This window comes from Octopus sinensis, linkage group LG9 (assembly GCF_006345805.1).
Source record: "Octopus sinensis linkage group LG9, ASM634580v1, whole genome shotgun sequence".
Lineage (NCBI taxonomy): Eukaryota > Metazoa > Mollusca > Cephalopoda > Octopoda > Octopodidae > Octopus > Octopus sinensis.
Window position 1 is genome coordinate 17,551,177 of NC_043005.1, and position 19,167 is coordinate 17,570,343.

Below are 19,167 nucleotides of genomic sequence, written 5' to 3' on the forward strand. Positions count from 1 at the left end.
TCACAATCTAAGAATGCTTTTGTTTGGTTGTTGTTCAACCATTTCATGCAAGGCTACAACTTCCAAAACTGAAGGTCTCCCTGATCTTGGTTTATCTTCGAGGCTGGTGTCACTATCTTTGAAATATCTGAACTAGTTTCATACCACTCATTCATTGACAGTTCCTGAGTCTTCCACATCGTTAGTTTCTTTGACCATTGCTCTTGCACTCACTCTTTTTCACCACAGATATTGTAAAATGGTTCTAATTGCAATTTTTTTCACCACTCATTATCAAAGCTGTAAAATAAAGAATAAAGTACTAACGTTTATCTGTTACATATGAAAATACAGAATAAGTAATTCAGCAATGACTAGACAACAAGTTGTGTCAATATAATGATGTATAGGCGCAGGAGTGGTTGTGTGGTAAGTAGCTTGCTTACCAACCACATGGTTCCAGGTTCAGTCCCACTGCATGTCACCTTGGGCAAATGTCTTCTACTATAGCCTCGGGCCGACCAAAGCCTTGGGAGTGGATTTGGTAGACGGAAACTGAAAGAAGCCCGTTGTGTATATGTATATATATATATGTGTGTGTGCGTGTATGTTTGCGTGTCTGTGTTTGTCCCCCTAGCATTGCTTCACAACCGATGCTGGTGTGTTTATGTCCCCGTCACTTAGCGGTTCGGCAAAAGAGACCGATGGAATAAGTACTGGGCTTACAAAGAATAAGTCCCGGGGTTGAGTTGCTCGACTAAAGGCGGTGCTCCAGCATGGCCGCAGTCAACTGACTGAAACAAGTAAAAGAGTAACATGGAGATACATGTTGCCAAAAATCAGCTGTGAAAAGCCGAAAAATCCTTTGACCCAATCTGGAATATATGTTCTTCACACCTGTTATTGTTTGTCTGTCTCTTCTATTCATATATAAATATATCTAGATCTACCTATTTCTTTACTACCCACAAGGGGCTAAACACAGAGGGGACAAACAAGGACAGACAAACGGATTAAGTCGATTATATCGACCCCAGTGCGTAACTGGTACTTATTTAATCGACCCCAAAAGGATGAAAGGCAAAGTCGACCTCGGCGGAATTTGAACTCAGAACGTAACGGCAGACGAAATACGGCTACACATTTCGCCCGGCGTGCTAACATTTCTGCCTGCTCGCCGCCTTAATATATCTACATCTACCTATCTTTCTATCTCCCTATCTATCTCCATACATATTTGTTTATTTATATGCATTTCCAACCCATGGCAAGCATGGATGATGAATGTTAGAACACACTGCTGATATTGTGCGAGTGTGTGAGTGTCTATGTGTGTGCATACAGGATTACACATAAGTCACAAACAAGAGAATCATAAGGCAAGTATTTTATTTCAAAATGCATTAAAGAACTGATTTTGGCCAACAAAGGACACAGGAAATCCAATTAAACTTGAATTATTAACTTGGAATTATGAAGCACTTTTAGAGCCATGGAGTTAAGTTGGCCAGTGCCTTAAACATGAATTACTAATTAAAAAATACTAAAAAGACAATTTATCTCTCATGTAATTTCAAATAATATTTTAATTCATGTTTTGTCTGTTTGTTTGTTTGTTTTTTTCTATTTTTTTCTATTTCTATTTCTATTTTGCTTTCAGCAATTTTAATTAACCTTTTTGTTAATTATATTTATCTCCTCTTACTGACATTACCAACTCACTGCTTTATCATGATCTAGTCTCACTCACGCACACACACACACACACACACACACACACACACACACACACACGCGCGCAAACACACACACACACACACGCAAACACACGCACACACACACACGTGCATATGTATAGTTGCAAACAGCCCGGTCAGGAGACTGTCAACTTTGATGTAATAAACATACATATATACACACACACACACACACATGCATGCATATATGTGTTTATTATATATATATTTATACATATACACACACACATACATGCATACATACACACTCTAAACTTTATATGGAGAAAAATACATAGATTTTAGCCATCACTGTAACTGAAAATTAATTATATTAGATGCATTAGACTGTCGCAAATGTCTGTCATGTTTAAAGAACTGCAGACAGTAGAAGAAGAATTGACAGGACTGTAGATTCAAACATCATTACATTCTAGTCATTACTCACCTAACTCTTCACTGACCAATGTCAAGGTGTATTTAGAGCCACAGTTGTTAAGTATAGATCTAAATTGAGTACAGATGCTATATTAAGCCTCTCGTATATTCCTGTGTACTCCCTACATACATACATACATACATACATACATACATACATACATACATACATACATATACATACATACATACAATACACATTATATTATATAATGTGTATTGTATTATATATATTATATAATGTGTATTGTATGTATGTATGTCATCATTCAGATTTACTTCAAGATTTCTTGCCAGTAGAGAAAGAGCCAGTTTCTAACCTAGATCCAAGGCTCCTTCGTTCGAATTTTAGCATCAACAACAGGGTATGTATGTATGTATGTATGTATGTATGTATGTATGTATGTATGTATGCATGTATGTATGTATGTATGTATGTATGTATGTATGTATGTATGTATGCATGTATGTATGTATGTATGTATGTATGTATGTATGTATATATGTATGTATGTAGGGAGTACACAGGAATATATGAGAGGCTTAATATAGCATCTGTACTCAGTTTAGATCTGTACTTAACAACTGTGGCTCTAAATACACCTTGACATTGGTCAGTGAAGAGTTAGGTGAGTGATGACTAGAATGTAATGATGTTTGAATCTACAGTCCTGTCAATTCTTCTTCTACTGTCTGCAGTTCTTTAAACATGACAGACATTTGCGACAGTCTAATGCATCTAATATAATTAATTTTCAGTTACAGTGATGGCTAAAATCTATGTATTTTTCTCCATATAAAGTTTAGTGTGTGTATGTATGCATGTATGTGTGTGTGTATGTATGCATGTATGTGTGTGTGTATGTATGCATGTATGTGTGTGTGTGTGTGTGTGTGTGTGTGTGTGTGGTGTGTGTGTGTTGTGTGTGCGTCAGCTGTAGAAACTCTGCCAGATCAGACTGGAGCCTGGTGCAGCCCCTGGCTTCCCAGACCCTGATCGAACCATCCAACCCATGCTAGCGTGGAAAACGGACGTTAAACGATGTTGATGATGATATATATATATATATATATATATATATATATATATATATATATATAATATATATATATATATATATATATATATATATGTATGTATGTGTATATATATATACATACATACATACAGATAGACAGACATACTCACCTACATACGCACATACATACATCATCATCATTATTTAATGTCCATTTTTCCATGCTTGCTTGGGTCAGACAGACTTTGTTGGGACAGATTTTCTATTGGCAGGTTCCCTTCCTGTTGCCAACTCTTATCTGTTTCCATGTAAGGTAATATTTTTTTCATGGCCAGACATGATTTTCATGGAAGACTGGAAATGAACAACACTGCTTGTATGACAGTGATGTTCATTCACAATCATCGTATGACATCAAGACAAGAGTACACACACACATGTATGTATGTATGTATGTATGTATGTATGTATGTATGTATGTATGTATGTATGTATGTATGTATGTATGTATGTATGTATCTATGTATGTATGTATGTATGTATGTATGTATCTATGTATGTATGTATGTATATGTATATAAATATATATGTTGGCATTAGGATGGGCATCCAGCCATAGAACCCATACCAGGACAGGTGATGAAGCCTGATGTGGACCCTGGCCTTACCAGCTCCAGTCAAACCGTCCAACCCATACCAGCATGGAAAACAGACATTAAATTATGATGATGATGATGATGATATATGTCCACCACTCCTCGTTCACCTTCCTTTACGATCATCTATAATCCAAATGTCTCCTCACTATGGTTACCAAAATCTCTGTATATATAGAGCTGTTCTACATGGCAGTGAAGTATTGGCTCTGTAGTGACATGGAATGTTTTCATCAAAAGATGTCTCCAACATTCCCTTTGCAGTGAACAGAAGCCATATCCTCCAAATATCAAAATATTCCAAGGTTATTGTAGAAGACACTAGCCCAAATTGTCACCCTGTGGGATTGAACCTGGAACCATAGAGGTGTCATTTATGTCCAGCCTTCATGACAACATCTCCAACTTTGAAAAGATATAACTTTGCTTGGTGGAAGGTGACAGGAAGGACACCCAGCCACAGAAAATCTGCCTCAATGAATTCCATCAAACTTGTGCGAGCATGGAAGTGTGTACATTAAAATAATGGTAACGATGATGAATGCATTCAAATGAGAAGAGGTGGTCTCAGATGGATTGATATTGAAAGAGTTGAACTAAGCAATAGGTAAAAATCTACCACAATATCAAAACCTAGAGTCCAGAAGTCACAAGAATTGAACTAACCACAGTGAGGAAGAGGGAAGAGCTGGTTGTCATCTGTTGAATGAAAACATTAAATTAGTTTCCTTCTTAATTAGCTTCATTAATGTTTACTAAAGATGATCTTCAAATAAAGCTAGATTGATAGTTCTGGAAAGAGCAACAAACTGAATCATTAATAAAACAAAACACAGCGTCAGAAGTGCAGTTGCAGCCAAACTGCGCAGATACTGAGCTGTAGAGTATCACTGTTGAAGGCTAAACAAATAACTTTTGACGAAACCTTAATAAGAAACAGACAATATATTGACAATGCAAAAAAGTGGAGGAGAGGTCAGTTAAGAGTGTTTTGAATATCAGCTCACTGCTGAGGATACCTTATATGGTATGCATGGCTCATTATCTAGCTATTTATCTCTAAGTTTGTTTGTCTATATATATATATATGTGTGTGTGTGAGAGAGAGAGAGAGAGAGAGAGAGCAAGAGAGATCATAATCATCATCACCATCATCCGTTTCTTTATTACCCACAAGGAGCTAAACATAGAGGGGACAAACAAGGACAGACAAACGGATTAAGTCGATTACATCGACCCCAGTGCGTAACTGGTACTTAATTTATCGACCCCGAAAGGATGAAAGGTAAAGTGGACCTGGGTGGAATTTGAACTCAGAATGTAGCGGCAGACGAAATACGGCTACGCATTTCGCCCGGCGTGCTAACTATTCTGCCAGCTCGCCGCCTAAATATCATCATCGTCATCATTTAACCCATTAATGCATAGTGTCCAGAAAAATGGATGCGGGTAAATATTACTATTGCTTGTTAAGTAAACTACGTATTGAGTTTATTTTTGGTATAGTCTGCCTCTAAACTAATGCTCTTTGAGGGAGCAGGTGCTGCATACAAATAAACCAACTATTCACATGTATGAAACAAGTAATAGTAATTTTTAATTTTACCTGCGTCCATTTTTCTGGACGCCTTGCATTAATAGGACATTGTTCATTTTCCATGCTGGTATGAGATGGACGTATTTAAATGCTAAACTTTAGGAAGGTTTTTATAAATTTTGACAGTCCCATTAATGGCTTGTATCTGTAATCTTCTAATTAGCTTTGTCCATTCTGGTGGTATCACCATCGATACTGTATGCCTTAGGGTATACTGCATGGAGTATGTGTGTATGTCTGTGTGTCATTATTCAGTTTATTTCAAGATTTCTTGCCAATAGAGAAAGAACCAGTTTCTAACCTAGATCCAAGGCGCCTTCATTAGAATTTCAGCATCAACAACTGGGTATGTATGTATGTATGTATGTATGTATGTATGTGCATGCAGATTTGTATGTTTTATGTATGTATTCTCATGCATATAGTTACATATCTAGACATGTTCATTTATATTTAAATGATAAATTTCTGGAAAGTTTTACAGATTTTTACAGTTCCAGTGATGGATTGGACCTGTAGCCTTTCAATTAGCTTTCCCCTTTCTGGTTTTGAGAAGCCTAATTTCTCAAGAATGGTATATAGGCAGTGTGTTACATATTGCACGCGCACACACACACACACACACACACACACACATATGCACACACACATGCACGTGCATACGTGCATGTTAGTAGACACCTGCTTAAAAAATTAATGGAACTACAATTTAAGCTAAAGGATTCAATACCATACAACAGAACAGAAATATCTGTTTTATTCAGATGATGATATGAGATTAGCCATGTTTCTTTCAAATTTTCAATTCATCATATTCATATAATAATGCTGCATGAAGATTGACCAGATTACTTGCTCATAATTAATGGTTTCATACATCAACCATATTGTATCAATGTGTTCTTTTCATATCAAGGCTATAGGATATGATTTATGGAATGAAAAAATGAAAGACAGTTGCTGACTCACCAAACAGAAAAACTTTGAAGAGTGAATTAAATGAAAATGTTTCCATGTTTCTGTTTTAGAAAAATCAGTGTAAGATGAGCAGATCACGTGACAATTTTAGGATCTTTTCAGACTGGTGACATTGATACAGCTGCTGTTTAGACGGAACAATTCTAGAGATTTGTGTCTGTATATAAAACAGGAGCAGAGAAGGAGGGAGTTCCAGAGGGTGTCATCAAGAGAGGAAGGATTGGAAAAGTATGAGGAGTAGGATCTTGAAAGCCTGACATCGGAAAGGTGAGAGGAGAAGGGAAGATGGGAGGGATGAGTGTACTTAGGCAGAGTGGGTAATTAGCTAGATGAGAGGTCCAGAGGCCATTGGTAGAAGAAGCAGAGAGGGAGGTACTGCAGAAAGGTGGAGTACTACAGAGAGATGGGGTACTGCAGGGAGATGGGTACTACAGAGAGACAGGGTACTACAGAGAGATGGGGTACTGCAGAGAGACAGGGTACTACAGAGAAATGAGGTACTACAGAGAGATGGGGTACTGCAGAGAGACAGGGTACTACAGAGAAATGAGGTACTACAGAGAGATGAGGTACTACAGAGAGATGGGGTATTGCAGAGAGATGGGCTACTGCAGAGAGATGGGGTACTGCAGAGAGATGGGGTACTACAGAGAGACAGGGTACTGTAGAGAGACGGGGTACTACAGAGAAATGAGGTACTGCAGAGAGACGGGGTACTGCAGAGAGCTGGGGTACTGCTGAGAGATGGGGTACTACAGAGAGATGGGCTACTGCAGAGAGATGGGGTACTGCAGAGAGATGGGGTACTACAGAGAGACGGGGTACTACAGAGAGATGGGGTACTGCAGAGAGACAGGGTACTACAGAGAAATGAGGTACTGCAGAGAGATGGGGTACTGCAGAGAGACAGGATACTGCAGAGAGCTGGGGTACTGCTGAGAGATGGGGTACTACAGAGAGATGGGGTACTGCAGAGAAATGGGGTACTGGTAGTTGAAGCACATTAGTGAACTAATAGAATTAGGACAGGCATGAGAATCACACCTTCCATTTTTGGGGTCTCTAAAATATAAAGGATTTGTGCATGGTTAAACAAAAAACATATTCACCATATTCTCAATGCACTGAGTTTAATAGAAATGATACAATGTTTAACTATAATATTTACCTTAGTACAGTGAAATCTCCACTTTTTTGCTACATAAAATCAATAAAGTATGTCATGCATTTTGTTTGCTTTTACACTCAAGTATAATGCTACCCCACCTTAATTTTGACCTTGATGTTTAGTATTTGATTTCTCACATTGGACAAGAGTAAATACAATATGTTTTATTTGGGAGAAATGTTACTGTGCAATCTACTTATCTCTGCTTGGTAAAGATACTATTACTGCATCAAACCACGTACCTTTCTCAAGTTAGTTTTGCAGAAATGTAACCATGTAACTATAGGCGCAGGAGTGGCTGTGTGGTAAGTAGCTTGCTAACCAACCACATGGTTCCGGGTTCAGTCCCACTGCGTGGCATCTTGGGCAAGTGTCTTCTGCTATAGCCCCGGGCCGACCAATGCCTTGTGAGTGGATTTGGTAGACAGAAACTGAAAGAAGCCTGTCGTATATATGTATATATATATATATATGTATGTGTGTGTGTTTGTGTGCTGGTGTGTTTACATCCCCCGTCACTTAGCGGTTCGGCAAAAAGAGACCGATAGAATAAGTACTGGGCTTACAAAGAATAAGTCCCAGGGTCGATTTGCTCGACTAAAGGCGGTGCTCCAGCATGGCCGCAGTCAAATGACTGAAACAAATATTGTTTAATAGATGTAGGTAATCATAAGTAGTTTAGTGACTTGCTTCACAGCCATGAAGTCCATGGCTTGATCTCACTGTCTGTTATCTTGGGCAGGTTCCTTTACCATAACTTCAGCTTAACCTAAGCCCTAGTCCATCTGAAGAATAAGTACTATGGAAATGAGCTCATGTTTGGGTAAAAAGAAACAGAATTGTCCATTGTCATGAAACCCATCATTCTTCCCCTTTGGTGTAATCATCACCATTCTCATCATATTTACATATATACATATACATACACACACATATATATACATATATAAACACATACACATATAAATATACACACAGACACATATAAATATACACACACACACACATATAAATATACACACACATATATATATATACATATATATATATATATATATATACATATACATACATATATATATATATACATATATACACATATATCTACATACACACACACACACATATACAAATATATACACATACTCACTCACACATATATATATATATATATATATATATATATACACACATACATACACATATACATATATATAGGTGCAGGAGTGGCTGCATGGTAAGTAGCTTGCTTACCAACCACCTGGTTCTGAGTTCAGCCCCATTGCGGGGCACCTTGCGCAAGTGTCTTCTACTATTACCTCAGGCCTTCTGAGTGGATTTGGTAGACGGAAACTGAAAGAAGCCCATCATGTGTGTGTGTGTTTGTGTTTGTGTGTTTGTGTTTGTGTGTTTGTGTTTGTGTGTTTGTGTTTGTCTCCCCCACTGTCACTTGACAACCAATTCTGGTGTGTTTACGTCCCCATAATGTAGTAGTTTGACAAAAGAGACCGATAGAATAAGTACTAGGCTTACAAAGAATAAGTCCTGAGGTCAATTTGATTGACTAAAGGCGGTGCTCCAGCATGGCTGCAATCAAATGATTGAAACAAATATAAGAGTAAAAGACTAAAATATATATATATTTGTAGTGAATCTTGCATGCTTGAAGTGGATTCGATCCACTATAGCCAAATTTAATCTAACACTGCTACAGAATTTTTCCCACAGTGGAACAATGGTTTTTCTCCCCCAACATTGCTTGACAACCGATGCTGGTGTGTTTACGTCCCCGTAACTTAGCGATTCGGCAAAAGAGACCGATAGAATAAGTACTAGGCTTACAAAGAATAAGTCCTGGATTCGATTTGCTCGACTAAAGGCGGTGCTCAAGCATGGCCGCAGTCAAATGACTGAAACAAATAAAAGAGTAAAGAGCATTCTATCTGTCTCAGCAATTACTACTAAACAATGAAGAGAACCCAAACACATCTAACTTTCTCTCGCATGTTTTTGGATTTATCACAACCTGCCCGTGGAGGCAAAGTATTTATAACGTAACGGTAAATAAACATTTCCTTAAAACGCCATTCATTTTCTATCTTACACATCCTACCGTATGCAATTATAACCACAAATTATTATCGTTACCACTGCTTACACCAACATCATCATAATATTATTTACCAATCAATTTCTACCATTACAACTGGTAACTACACCAAAACAATTTCTGCCATTACATACATATATATGTATATATATATATATATATATATATATATACACACACACACACACACACCACACACACATATATATATATAATATATATTATACACACACACACACATATATACATATACACATATATATATATATATACACACACACATATATACATATATACATAATATATATATATATATATATATATTAATAAATTTTAGGGTAGCAAAAAAATTCTAGAAAAATTCTCCGCTACCAGTGGTCTTCCTGCTGAAGATGGCAACGCCAATTGTAAATTAAAATAATTTTATTTCATTTACAAAAGATTGCCAAAACTATGCATAGTCCAGGAAAGATAGGGTAAACGTTTTTATTTCTCTTTCCATTTCAGAATTACAACTATTAGTGGTTTGGAGTTTGGCTGCTGTTTCTAGTGAGTCAGATGTCCTATTATGGCCATTTCTTATGTGTTTATATATATATACACACACATATATACATATATATATATATATATATATATATATATATATATATATATATACACGTATACATATACACACACACATATATACATATATCTATCTATATATAGATAGATGTGTTACCAGTGCCGGTGGCATGTAAGAGAACCATCCATTCGTGACCGTTGCCAGCGCCACCCTGACTGGCCTCGTGCCGGTGGCATGTAAAAAGCACCATCCGTTCGTGTCCGTTGCCAGCCTCTCCTGGCCCCCATGCCGGTAGCACATAAAAAGCACCATCTGTTCGTGGTCGTTTGCCAGCTCTGTCTGGCACCTGTGCGGGTGGCACGTAAAAAGCACCCACTACACTCATGGAGTGGTTGGCGTTAGGGAGGGCATCCAGCCGTAGAAACACTGCCAGATCTGACTAGGCCTGATGAAGCCTTCCGGCTTCACAGACCCCAGTTGAACCGTCCAACCCATGCTAGCATGGAGAACGGACGCTAAACGATGATGATGATGATGATGATGATATACATATATATGTACACACATATACACACACACATATAGTCAGGTAAATGTTGGGTTTGGAACTTAGAGTGTCTGGAGTATGTGTGGGCCAGTTAGGGATGGTAAATCGATGAATGAAGTTGATGTAGTGAGTAGAGAACTGTAAAAGGGTTAGTCTTTTTGTGTTGTTTTGTTTTGTTGTTGTTTGTATTGGTGGCATCAATATGAGGTGAATGTGAAAGCCAATGGGATTTGTGAGGTTTGAAGTGACAACAGTCAATGACTGAAAAGAGAGAGAGACAGAGAGATAGAGAGAGGGAGTGGTGAAAATGAGATAAATGTCCTTGATTGAAGAAGAGATGTCAACAGTCAACAAAGAGAGTTGTTGGCAGTTTGAGGAGTTAGGAGAGAGAGAGAGAGAGAGAGAGAGATAGAGAAAGTGGGTGGAATGAAGGAAGAGACTTTGAGACAGAGTTAACTAGAAATCTCTTTTGCTGATATAAAGGTGACAGTGGTGCATAGGTAGGATAGTATAACATAGACATTCACCGACAACCACTTTATAAAGTAAAACTTGAGTAAAGTCAATAGAGACGTAAGTAGCTTGTTTACCAACCACATGGTTCCGGGTTCAGTCCCACTGCGTTGCACCTTGGGCAAATGTCTTCTACTATAGCCTCAGGCCGTGAGTGGATTTGGTAGACGGAAACTGAAAGAAGCCCATCGTATATATGTATAATATATAATATATAATATATATATATATGTGTGTGTATATGTTTGTCCCATCCAACATCGCTTGACAACCAATGCTGGCGTGTTTATGTCCCCGTCACTTAGCGGTTTGGCAAAAGAGACCGATAGAATAAGTACTAGGCTTACAAAGAATAAGTCCCAGGGTCGAGTTGCTCGATTAAAGGCGGTGCTCCAGCATGGCCGCAGTCAAATGACTGAAACAAATAAAAGAGAAAAGAGAAAGAGATATAAGGGCTGAGAGTAGGGACAGGATGTGTGGTCAGCATGCTAATAAGAGGTGAGGTGTGGTGTGGGGCAATCTATGTTGGACTGGAGCCTATGGGTGTTATGGAAAAAGGTCAAGATTGTCAAAGAGGTTTTAGTTTCAGATATGTACATATAGGGAAGTGTAGAGTTTGACATTGTGCCCTGTGGTTATGATAATCCTCAAGAGCCCTGGTCTGAAATGCTTGCGAAATAGTCTTGTTAGTTATTGGTTGTGAGTAAAACAAATGATAAATGGTGGGACATTAGTGATATTTAGTTACATCCTTCCTTTTGAGTTCAAATCCCACGTAAGTGACCAATGTCTTTTCGTATTTTTAGGGTTAATAAAATATCTCCCAGATACACTCGAACCATTTCCTAGCTCTTGGACCCTTCACACCATCACCTAGCTCTCGGGGCCTTCAGCAGAGGTGTTCAGTCTAGTGCAAACACTAAGGTCAGGTCTTTAATTTGAGGATAAAGAATGCACACACAGTGTGTGTGTGTGTGTGTGTGTGCATGCACGTGTCTGTGTGTGTATCGTCGTCATTGTCATCATCATTTAACAACCGTTTTTGACGCTGGTATGGATTGGACAGTTTGATAGAAGCTCCAGGCTTTACTGCTCCAGGCTTTACTGTCTGTTTTTGTCATGGTTTTTATAGCTGGATGCCCTTCTTAATGCCAGAGTGAATTGGATGCTTTTTACATGACGCCATCCATGTTCAAAGAACTAGGAAAATATTACCTTACTTGGAAACAGGTGAGTGTTGGCATTAGGAAGGGCATCTGGCTATAAAATGTCTACATCACTGAATCTTGTTTCAGTTGTGCAAGCATGGAAAAGTAGACATTAAAATGATGGTGATCATATGTTTGTATGAGTGTATAACAGAGTCTCACATATGCAACATAGTGGGTTGAAAAACTTCAATTAATTCAGACAATCTTTGCAATTTCTAGACAAAAGCTTTCGAAAGGTGTTTAAAATTTATAAACAGAAAGCAAGGGAGACAACTCCAATAACATCAGGCAATCCATACCATTTTGTCTGCCTTATCTGTCTGTCCCTCACTCTCTCTATTTACATATGTGTGTGTGCTTGTGTGTGTGTGTGCTTGTGTGTGTGTGTGTGTGTGTGTGTGTGTGCATGTGTGTGTGTGTGATCATCATCACTGATTGCAAAATTATTTTACACAGGCTGGCATGCACACACATATACGCATACAGAGAGAGAGAGAGAGAAAGAGAGAGAAAGGAGAGTGGAGAGAGAGATATATATATAAGATACACATACACCACATATATATATACATAGATGTATGTATAAGAATATATGAATGTATATCTATATAAATACATACATTCATATATATATATAATTATATATATATATATATATATAATATATATATATATATATATATATATATAAAATATATATATATATATATTATAAAATATATATATATATATATATATATAAAATATATATATATAATATATATATATATATATATAAAATATATATATATATATATATATATATATATATATATATACAGGGTACAATGAGTAAGTTGTCAAAATGGTATATTTTTTAATTTCATTTCACATATGCGCACTGTTTGTTTTTGATTTTGTCGACTACACAGTATAGTAGGGTCAGTTGGGCACCGTTTGTGAGAAAAACAGCACCATGACACAATTCACTCTGCTAAAAATTTGGAAACAACATGCTGTACTGCTTGGCATTTGTGCTGGAAGCTCCAATATGAACATTTCAGAGTGTTTGGGTGTCAATCTGAGGACAGTACAATCTGAGGACATGTACCAAGAGTGATAAAAATCAAACATCCAGTCAAGATCATGGTATTTGGAGTGATCACTAGTGATGGCGATATTATGCCACCATTCATCTTCCCACACAGCCTCAGATTCAACGCGGTGGCCAACATCAAGTGCCTGGGGGAGGTAGTGCTGCCTTGGGTCAAGAGGGTGGCTACTGAAGGACCCTATGTCTGGCAACAGAACTCTGAACCATGCTACACAAGCAGGAGTAACCAGTCATGGCTGTCAGATAATTTCTGTGACCACATCACCCCTAAATTCTGGCCACCTTACTCCCCAGACTGCAACTTCCTTAATTATTGTGTGGAGCGCAGTTGAGCGAGAGATCAACAAGACTCCTTGTAACAACAAAGATGAACTGAAGGTAAGGATTATGGCAGCATTCACCAACTTAAACAAGGAGACCATCCAGAAGATTTTGCAGGTGATTCTGAAGTCATCTGGAGGCCATGGTTGAAGTCAATGGCGATTTTATTGAATAAATTTACTCTTTAGTATCTCAAGATATCTTTATGTAATTTTGGCTGCAGTCTAATGACTGAAACAAGTAAAAGATAAAATATACATGTATGTTTACAGACAAACACATGTATATATATATACACACACACAATATATATATGCACATACATACACACATATATACATATATTATATGTATATATATATATATTGCTCGCTTAGCCAGTGGGATGGCGTCATTCGAAGGCTAAAACAATGCGAACGCATTGTGACCAGCGATGTGTAACTACATCTGATGGACTGGTTGATCACGTGATCACGTGATATATATATATATAATATATATATATATATATATATATATATATATATATTATATACACATATAATATATATAGATATATATGTGTCTGTGTATGTGTTTGTGTATGTATGTGTTTGTGTATATATGTGTCTGTGTATGTATATATATATTATATATACTATCTTTAAGTAAACATCTATTAAACAAAAAGCAGAAGTACAAGGTTCTATCATCGAACAATAGTTTGGTGATAAAATTAAAGTGTTTGCAATGAGTGTGACACCTGAAAATAGGTGGGGGGAAGTCACCAGTATAGAAATTTCTCAATATTATTTTTTCTTTATCTATATGAAAGTTAGAGGTAAGATATATATAGAAATTGTATAAGGTGGAAACATGAGAGTTTATGAAATAGTGTTGAAGTATTTGAGTGAATTAATAAAACCAGGGTATGAGTTCAATTTGTGGAAAAAATTTGTATTAATAACTGCTTAGTTTTAGAAAATATTTCACACACAGGCACATACATATTCATATATGTGTGTGTGTGTGTGTGTGTGTGTGTGTGTGTGTGTGTGTGTGTGTGTGTATGTATGTATGTATGTATGTATGTATATATATGTATGTATGTATGTATGTATGTATCATCATCATCGTTTAACATCTGCCTTCATTTTTTTTCTCTCCTTGTTTCTCTCCGTGTTTCTTTTCTGTGTATCTTTCTGTTGAAGAGCGTAGGCTCGAAACGTAAAAGACTTGTTTTATTTATATTCCTGAGTGCCATACTAATACAATTGTTTGTTTGTATTCCCCCTGCCTTCGTCTTTTGTTTATTTTCATAAAGCTTCCCGTTATATATATATATATAGCCTGGAAGACAAATATTAAATGATGATGATATATATACCTATATAGATGAATATATATAAAATGTTTAACCTAAATACATTTGTGCCTCTGTGTGTGTGTGTGTATTTATGCACACACACACACACACACAGAGAGGTTTGGCAATGCAAACAGGAAAAATAGAACTCAAAACATGAATATATATTTCTATCTTTTTCTCTTTTATTCTTTTACTTGTTTCAGTCATTTGACTGTGGCCATGCTGGAGCACCGCCATTAGCTGAACAAATTGACCCCAGGACTTATTCTTTGTAAGCCTAGCGCTTATTCTATCAGTCCCTTTTGCTGAACCGCTAGGTTACAGGGATGTAAACACACCAGCATTGGTTGACAAGTGATGGTGGGGGAACAAACACAAGCAAAAAACACCCCGCCACACACATATATATATATATATATATATATATATATATATATATATGTAATGTATATGTGTGTTATATATATATATTATATATATATATATATATATAATATATATAATGGGCTTCTTTCAGTTTCTGTATATTAGTGTGTGTGTGTGTGTGTTGTGTGTGTGTGTGTATATATATATATGTGACCTCGTGTGTAGCGTTGGCGATTTTTTTTTCCGCTGTCTTCCCTTCTTTGGATCTTTCCTTCTCCTATGTTTCCGACGAAGAGCTCCGCTCGAAACGTTAAACCCTCCTTCTTTCCTTCTTTCCTGAGCGTCCAATAATACTATATTTGTTCCACGTCCTCGCGTTGTTGTGTTTTTTTGTGCTTTCTTGTTTGGATTAACTTTATATATATATATATGTATATATATGTACACACACACACTCATTTAAGCATATATATACACACACACAACAACAACAACAAAATAACACACATGCACATAGGCAGATTTAGTACAATAGACATCATTAGCCACATATACTTAACATACATGCTTCGTGTATTTGCTGGTGGCCTGCTATTGACACGGTGGGATACATAACACCCAGCACTTTGAGAGAGTATATATGCTTTGAGAGAGTATATCACCAAACTGCACCCATAGCAGCCCACTGTCAAATACACAAAGCATATATGTTAAGTATATTTGGTTGATGATATATACAGGGTTGGACATAAGCCACCTGACAGTAAATCAAATTTCCATAAATACTATCTGTAACTCTGTATTGACTCAAACAGAAAAATGTGTCGCTCAAGTAGGACTTCAGCTTGAACAATTTTCATGTTGTTTCATGCTTTTATTAAATTCATTTAACAAGTGTTAAACATAAATAAATTTTGGAATAAAATGGTTTTGATTTACTGTCAGGTTACTTTTGGCCAACCCTGTATATACATAATCAGAAGTGTAGAGTATTATATATATCCATCAGGGCTAATCTTACTAAACAGTCTTGCACCAGAGGTACAACGGAGTGTTAGGTAACAACTTGATTATATAAAACCATGCACATCATAGTATGTGTGTGTGTGTGTGTGTGGTGTGTGTGTGTGTGTGTTTGTGTGTGTGTGTGTGTATGTGTGTGTGTGCATGTGTCATCATTGCCATAATCATTATTTTATGCCTACTTTCCATGTTGGCTTGAGATATGTCATCATGGTCAAGTCAGCTGCAACTCAGACTTACTGGGAACATGGCTCACACATTTTTACTTTGGCATGCATTGACAGACATACAGACAGACAGGCAGACAGACATACATACATGCAAAACTATTGAGAAATCTGCTGTTACTCTATCCAGATTACAAGTTCAGGTTTATACCTGTAATTATTGGAGTTCGGGAATATGTATCACACTGCCTAAATGATAATCTTGAGAAATTAGGCTTCTCAAAACCAGAATGGAGAAAGCTGATTCGAAGACTACAGATCCAATCCATCACTGGAACTATAAAAATCTCTAAAACTTTCCAAAAGTTTATCGTTTAAATATATATATATATATGAGCATGTCTAGATATGTAGCTATATGCATGAGGATACATACACAAAACATTCAAAACTGCATATATTCATACATACATACATACATACAAACAAAAATACCCTGTTGTTGATGTTGATATTCCAATGAAAAAGTGTTGAACCCGCTCTTTCTCTACTGGCAAGAAATCTTGAAATAAAACTGAACAAAAATACATATATTTGTGTGTGTGTTTATGTGTGTGTGTGTGTATGTGTGTTTATGTGTGTGTGTGGTGTGTGTGTGTGTGTGTGTCAAAAGTAAGGGATTACACCAAAACGATTACCAGTCGCTCTCAGAAACATGTGTTGGTCCATATAAGATGGTAATATAAAGGAAAGAATTTGAGGTAATGCTTTGCAACATTGCACTAATCCCTATTATTAATATTGTTATATCTATATATATATATATATATATATATATATATATATTTGAGGTGTATTCCGTGAAGAACATATTAGACTACAAAATAGAGCCTGTTCACCCTTAGAATTACCAGATACCTGGCAGTATTATGGTTTACCACCAATTCTAGGCTTAGGCATTCCTCGTGTGTGAGAAATAAGACTTGTATAGTAGTCATTAACCAGCTGTTGAATCGTACTCCCTCTTCCTTTTGACACTATTTATACTTTCTTTTATATATATATACTAGCAGTATCGCCCGGCGTTGCTTGGGTTTGTAACGGAAATAACTATATAAGCATTTTTAGAGAGTTATAGCCAAAAAATAGCAAAAAAATGCATTAAAAATGGAAAAAAAATTATGGTAATTTTTTTTTTAAATCGTTGACTCATCGTAGACATTTTTAGAGAGTTACTTCCCTTATATAATAGCGAAAAAAATGCATTAAAATGGAAAAAATGATGGTAAATTTCTTTTTAAATCGTAGACTCATCGTAGACGCGCGCTAATACCCAGAAGGGCTCGATATGAATCACGACTATAAGATACCCGGTTTTGGTTAAACTGCACCGCAAAATGTGGGAGTAGTTAGGAATCTAAATCGTAGGAGACAGACATACAACTTCACTTTTATATATATGTATATATATATCACTTATACACAGATGAATTTCAGGTAATCGTACGAACACACATATGTATATATATATGAATAAATCTAGAGTAACTTACATTTTCTTGTGGGTTTGTAAACAGTCCGGAGGAAGTTGGAAGCATGTACAAAGCCTTCTTTCTGAACCTACAAATATGTAGGTATGGGTATATGTGTGTATGCGCCTTGTGTGTATATTGTATTTGTGTCTGTTATGCACGAATACACAAAATTGTCTACGTTGTTTGTGAAAGAAGAGTAGACTGTCTACAAATAGGTGTGTGTGTGCTTGTGTGTGTGTGTGTGTGTGTTTGTGTGTGTGTGCACATATATGTACATGTGCATGTGTGCATGTTTGCGTGTGTGTCTGCAGGAAATAGAACATAAAATTTACACCATGTTTATTTAGTTTATATGTAGAAAGTACAGACACACACACACACACATATATACACACGCACACATACACACACACACACACACACACCAAGGAGCCTCTGTGAGATCACATATCCTGCTACAAATGGCTCTCACATCCCCATTAAACGATGCTCTTCCCATTTAAAAAGCAGACACATTTAACACACACTACCAAGTGTGGAAAAAAAACCCCACTCCAGCTGCTTTAAACAAACCCACCAGCCCTTAAAGTGTCCTTTCCAGTACCCATACACACTGAGCCCCAGAAATATGCTCTTTATACCCAACAAATTCTTTATTCTTTCACTATCTACAGGGATACACGCTGAGATCTTGAAACACGTCTCAGTGCGTCCTGTTTCAAAAAAAAGCACTTTCTCAAATCCATTCAAATATTGCCCCATTGCACCTGTTTCTAATACCTCCAAGATAATGG

At 36.8% G+C, this 19,167-nt stretch overlaps 1 protein-coding gene and 1 long non-coding RNA gene across 5 annotated transcripts in view; one reads left to right on the forward strand and one right to left on the reverse strand.

Moving 5' to 3' along the window:
- LOC115215595 (ras-related protein Rab5) overlaps positions 1–19,167 on the reverse strand; it is a 50,076-nt gene that overhangs the window by 19,415 nt on the left and 11,494 nt on the right. The window contains exons 1-2 of one of the 4 annotated variants that reach the window (XM_036505809.1): positions 3,347–3,357; positions 2,703–2,708 (exon numbers count right to left, since the gene is read on the reverse strand). The exons of 2 other annotated variants lie outside the window; for them this stretch is intronic. The gene's annotated coding sequence lies outside the window, so the exon portion shown is untranslated. Of the gene's footprint in view, positions 1–2,702; positions 2,709–3,346; positions 3,358–18,391; positions 18,459–19,167 lie in introns of those variants that run through there. One more of the 4 variants, XM_036505810.1, reaches the window with a different exon arrangement.
- LOC118764781 lies at positions 1,915–16,516 on the forward strand. The gene is made up of 3 exons (XR_005000586.1): positions 1,915–1,925; positions 6,590–6,602; positions 16,402–16,516. It is a non-coding gene; the product is annotated as an uncharacterized LOC118764781 (long non-coding RNA).